Here is a 5628-nt window from a genome sequence, read left to right on the forward strand (position 1 = left end):
GAAAATTATCAGAGACAGAGAAAACATTATAAAATGATAGAAGGATCAACTCACCAAGAAGACATAGCAATCATAAATGGATATATACCAACAACAGAGCTATAAATTATGTGAAGCAAAAAGTAATAGAACTGGGGCACCTGCATGGCTTAGTCATTAAGCATCTGCCTTCGGCTCAGGTCATGATCCCAGGGTCCTGGGATTGAGCCCCGCATTGGGCTCCCTGCTCGCCAGGAAGCTTGCTTCTCCCTCTCCCACTCCCCCTGCTTGTGTTCCCTCTCTTGCTGTGTCTCTCTCTGTCAAAAGGAATAGAACTTAAGTGAGAAATAGGTAAATCCACACTTACATTTGGAGACTTCAACACCCTTCTCTGAACAATTGGTAGAACAACTAGATAGAAAATCAGCAAGGATATAGAAGAACTCACCAACACCATCTACCAACAGATTCTAATTAACATTTAAAAAATACTGCACCCATTGGACAGCCACATGCAGAAGAATGAAACTGGACCATTTCCTTACACCACACACAAAAATTGACTCAAAACGGATGAAAGACCTAAATGTGAGACAGGAATCCATCAAAATCCTTGAGGAGACCACAGGCAGCAACCTCTTCGACCTCAGCTGCAGCAACTTCTTCCTAGACACATTGCCAAAGGCAAGCGAAGCAAGGGCAAAAATGAACTATTGGGACTTCATCAAGATAAAAAGCTTTTGCACAGCAAAGGAAATAGTCAACAAAACCAAAAGACAACTGAAAGAATGGGAGAAGATATTTGCAAATAACATATCAGATAAAGGGCTAGTATCCAAAATCTATAAAGAACTTATCAAACTCAACACCCAAAGAACAAATAAACCAATCAAGAAATGGGCAGAAGACATGAACAGACACTTCTGTAAAGAAGATATCCAAATGGCCAACAGACACATGAAAAAGTGTTCAACATCACTCGGCATCAGGGAAATACAAATTAAAACCTCAATGAGATACCACCTCACACCAGTCAGAATGGCTAAAATTAACAAGTCAGGAAACGACAGATGTTGGCGAGGATGTGGAGAAAGGGGAACCCTCCTACACTGTTGGTGGGAATGCAAGCTTGTGCATCCACTCTGGAAAACAGTATGGAGGTTCCTCAAAAAGTTGAAAATAGAGGGGAACCTGGTGGCTCAGTCATTAGGCGTCTGCCTTCAGCTCAGGTCGTGATCCCGGGGTCCTGGGATGGAGCCCCGCATCAGGCTCCCTGCTCAGCAGGAAGCCTTCTTCTCCCTCTCCCACTCCCCCTGCTTGTGTTCCCTCTCTCGCTGTGTCTCTCTCTGTCAAATAAATAAAATCTTAAAAAAAAAAAAAAAGTTGGAAATAGAGCTACCCTATGACCCAGCAATTGCATTACTGGGTATTTACCCCAAAGATACAAATGTAGTGATCCGAGGGGGCACATGCACCCCCAATATTAATAGCAGCAATGTCCACAATAGCCAAACTATGGAAAGAGCCAAGATGTCCATCAACACATGAATGGATAAAGAAGATGTGGCATATATATACAATGGAATATTATGCAGCCATCAAAAAAACCAAAATCTTGCCATTTGCAACGACATGGATGGAACTAGAGGGTATCATGCTAAGCAAAATAAGTCAATCAGAGAAAGACAAGTATCATATGATCTCATTGATATGAGGAGTTTGAGAAACAAGACAGAGGATCATAGGGGAAGGAAGGAAAAAATGAAACAAGATGAAACCAGAGAGGGTGACAAACCATAAGAGACTCTTAATCTCAGGAAACAAACTGAGGGTTGCTGGAGTGGTGGGGGGTGGGAGGGATAGGGTGGCTGGGTGATGGACACTGGGGAGAATATGTGCTATGGTGAGCACTGTGAATTGTGTAAGACTGATGAATCACAGACCTGTACCTCTGAAACAAATAATACATTATATGTTAAAAAAAAAAAAAAAGAAGAAGAAGAAGAAGATGATAGTAGGAAGGGAAAAATGAAGGGGGGAAATCGGAGGGGGAGATGAACCATGAGAGACTATGGACTCTGAGAAACAAACTGAGGGTTTTAGAGGGAAGGGAGTGGGGGGATGTGTTAGCTTGGTGATGAGAGAGAACACAAATTACCAACACCAGGAATGACAAAATGGACATCACTACAGACCATGTAAGTATCCACAGGATAATAAGTGACTACTACAAACAATTCTACACACATAATTTGACAACTTAGATGAAATGGACCAATTCCTTGAAAAACACAAACTACTACAACTCACCCATATAGAATAGATAATTTTTATTTATTTATTTTTGAAATAGATAATTTTAATAGATCTGTAACTATTAATAAAATTGAATTTGTGGGGCGCCTGGGTGGCTCAGTTGGTTAAGCAACTGCCTTTGGCTCAGGTCATGATCCTGGAGTCCCGGGATCGAGTCCCGCATCGGGCTCCCTGCTCGGCGGGGAGTCTGCTTCTCCCTCTGATCCTCCCCCTCTCATGCTCTCTGTCTCCCATTCTCTCTCTCAGATAAATAAATAAAAAATCTTTAAAAAAAAAATTGAATTTGTAATTTTAAAACTCCCCAAAAGAAATCTCCAGACCCAGATGGTTTCAAAGATTCTACCAAATGTTTAAAGAAGAATGTAGACTATCTACACAATCTCTTCCAGAAAACAGAAAAGGAAAACACTTCACAATTTATTTTATGAATCTAGTATTACTTTATACCAAAACAAAAGAAGCACAAAAGAGAGAAAACTTTAGACCAATATCTCTCATAAACTTAGATGCAAAAATCCTCAACAAAATATTAACAAACCAAATACAACAATGTATAAAAAGAATTATACACCATAACCAAGTAGGATTTATTCCAGCTATGCAAGGCTAGTCAACATGCAAAGATAAATCAATGTAACCTACCACATTAACAAGTTAAAGAAAAAAATCACATGATCATATCAATCATTGCCCCCAAAAAATGCTTTTGACAAGATTCAACACCCTTCATGATAAAAACTCTCAGGAAAACAGGAATAGAGGGGAACTTTCTCAACTTAATAAAGATCATCTACAATAAGCCTACAACTAACAGTTTATTTGACAGTGAAAGACTCAATGCTTTTCCCCTAAGACTGGAAAAAGACAAGGAAGTCTGCTCTTACTACTCTTATTCAACATAGTACTGGAAGTTCTGTTCAGTACAATAAGGCAAAACAAAGAAATTAAATGCATACCCAATCAGAAAGGAAGAAAATAGAACTGTTCCTTTTGCAGATGACAAGATTATCTACATAGAAAATCATAAGGAATCTACAAAAAAATTCTTAGGGCTAATAAGTGAGTTCAGCAAAGTATCTTGCAGGATGCAAAAATCAGTTGCATTTCTATATATTTGCAATAAACACATGGATCCAGAAATTAAAAATACAAAACCTGTATAAATTTGTATGCTGAAAACTACAAAATGCTGATGAAAGGAGTCAAAGAAGATGTAAGTAAATGGTGAGACATAACCATGTTCATGGACTGGAACACCCAATATGTTGATTCTTCCCAAATTGATATACAGGTTCAATGCAATTCCTATCAAAATTCCATCAAGATTTTTTTAGATATAGACAAGGTTATTCTTTTCTTAAATATTTTTAATTTTTAAAAATTTTTAAATAGGCTTACACCCAATGTGGGGCTTGAACCCACGACCCTGAGATCAAAAGTCACATGCTCTACCAGCTGAGCCAGCCAGGTGCCCCCTAGACAAGATTATATTGAAGTTTATATGGAAAGGCAAAAACCTAAGACAATTCAGAATAACTAAAACAATTTTGGAAAAAAGAAGAATAAAGTGGGAGGAATGGGAATAATTGATTTTAAGACTTATTACAGAGTTATAGCAATCAGGAATAAATGGTATTGGTGTAGAGAAAGACACATAGATCAATGGAAGAGAACCCTAAAATCAGCCTATACAAATATGTCCAACTGGTTTTTGTGGGGTTTTTTTTTTAGCATAAAAGTCTTTATTATAATGACTGAGGTAAATAAAACATGATCATTAAAATAATTTTTAAAATTTTTATTTATTTTTTAACAGTATAATTAACATACAGTGTTATATTAGTTTCAGATGTACAATATAGTGATTCAACAATTCTATACATTACTCGGTGCTCATCATAATAACTGTACTCTTAGTCCCCTTGACTTGTTTCACACATCCCCCCTCCCATCTCCCTTCTAGTAATCATCGGTTTGTTCTCTATAGTTAAGAGTCTGCTTTTTGGTTTGTCTCTTTCTTTCTTTGTTTTGTTCTTAAATTCCACATACGAGTAAAATCATATGGTATTTGTCTTTCTCTGACTGACTTATTTCACTTAGCATTATACCCTCTAGATCCATCCATGTGGTTGCAAATGACAAGACTTCATTCTTATTTTTACAGCTGAGTAATATTCCATTGCATACATATGCATCCTCTTTGTCCATTCATTTATCAGTGGACACTTGGATTGTTTCCATATCTTGACTATTGTAAATAATGCATATCTTTTTCTTTCAGATTTTATTTATTTGAGAGAGAGCGAGAGTGCACAAGTGGGTGGAGGGAGTGGGAAAAAGACTGCCTGCCGAGCAGAGAGTCTGACATGGGGCTTGATCCCAGGACTCTGGGATCATGACCTGAGCCAAAGGCAGACACTTAACAAACTCAGCCACCCAGGCACACCTGCATATATCTTTTTGAATTACTGTTTTCATTTTCTTTGGGTAAATACCCAGTAGTGGAATTACTGGATCATAGGGTAATTCTGTTTTTTTAAGTTTTTGAGGACCCTCCATACTATTTTCCACAGTGGCTGCACCAGTTTGCAGTCCCATCAACAGCGCAAGAGGGTTTCTTTTTCTCCATATCCTCATCAACACTTGTTGTTTCTTGTGTTTTTGATATTAGCCATTCTGACAGGTGTGAGGTGATACCTCATTGTGGTTTTGATTTGCAGTTCCCTGATAATTAGTGATGTTGAGCATGTTTTCATGTGTCTGTTGGCCATCTGTATGTCTTTAGAAAAATGTCTGTTCATGTTCTCTGCCCATGTTTAATTGGATTACCTGTGTTTTTCTCGTGTTGAATTGTATAAGTTCTTTGTATGTTTTGGGTATTTACTCCTTATTTTATTTTATTTTTTTATAGGATTATTGGAGCTTAGGTTTTTTTGGGGGGGGGGGTTTGTGTGTGTGTGTTTTAAGATTTTATTTATTTATTTGCCAGAGACAGAGAGAGAGCACAAGCAGAGGGAGCAGCAGGCAGAGGAAGAGGGAGAAAGCAGGCTCCCCACCGAGCAAGGAGCCCAATGTGGGGCTCGGTCCCAGGACCCTAGGATCATGACCTGAGCCGAAGGCAGACGCTTAACCGACTGAGCCACCCAGGCGCCCCTATTTACCCCTTAATGGACATATAATTTGCAATTATCTTCTCCCATTCAGTGGGTTTTTTGTTTTGTTTTGTTGATGGTCTCCTTCACTGTGCAAAATCTTTTTATTTTGCTGTAGTCCCAATAGTTTATTTTTGTTTTTGTTTCCCTTGCCTCAGGAGACGTATCTAGAAAAATGTTT

General features: G+C 38.3%; 1 non-coding gene across 1 annotated transcript; it reads right to left on the minus strand.

The window, feature by feature from the left end:
• Positions 1–3692: 3692 nt before the first annotated feature.
• TRNAK-UUU (transfer RNA lysine (anticodon UUU)) lies at positions 3693–3765 on the minus strand. The gene has a single exon. It is a non-coding gene; the product is annotated as a tRNA-Lys (tRNA).
• Positions 3766–5628: the final 1863 nt, after the last annotated feature.

The sequence above is a fragment of the Mirounga angustirostris genome, unplaced genomic scaffold, assembly GCF_029215605.1.
Source record: "Mirounga angustirostris isolate CCGP_5_RB_7025 unplaced genomic scaffold, mMirAng1.0.hap1 SCAF_13, whole genome shotgun sequence".
Taxonomy (NCBI): Eukaryota; Metazoa; Chordata; class Mammalia; order Carnivora; family Phocidae; genus Mirounga; species Mirounga angustirostris.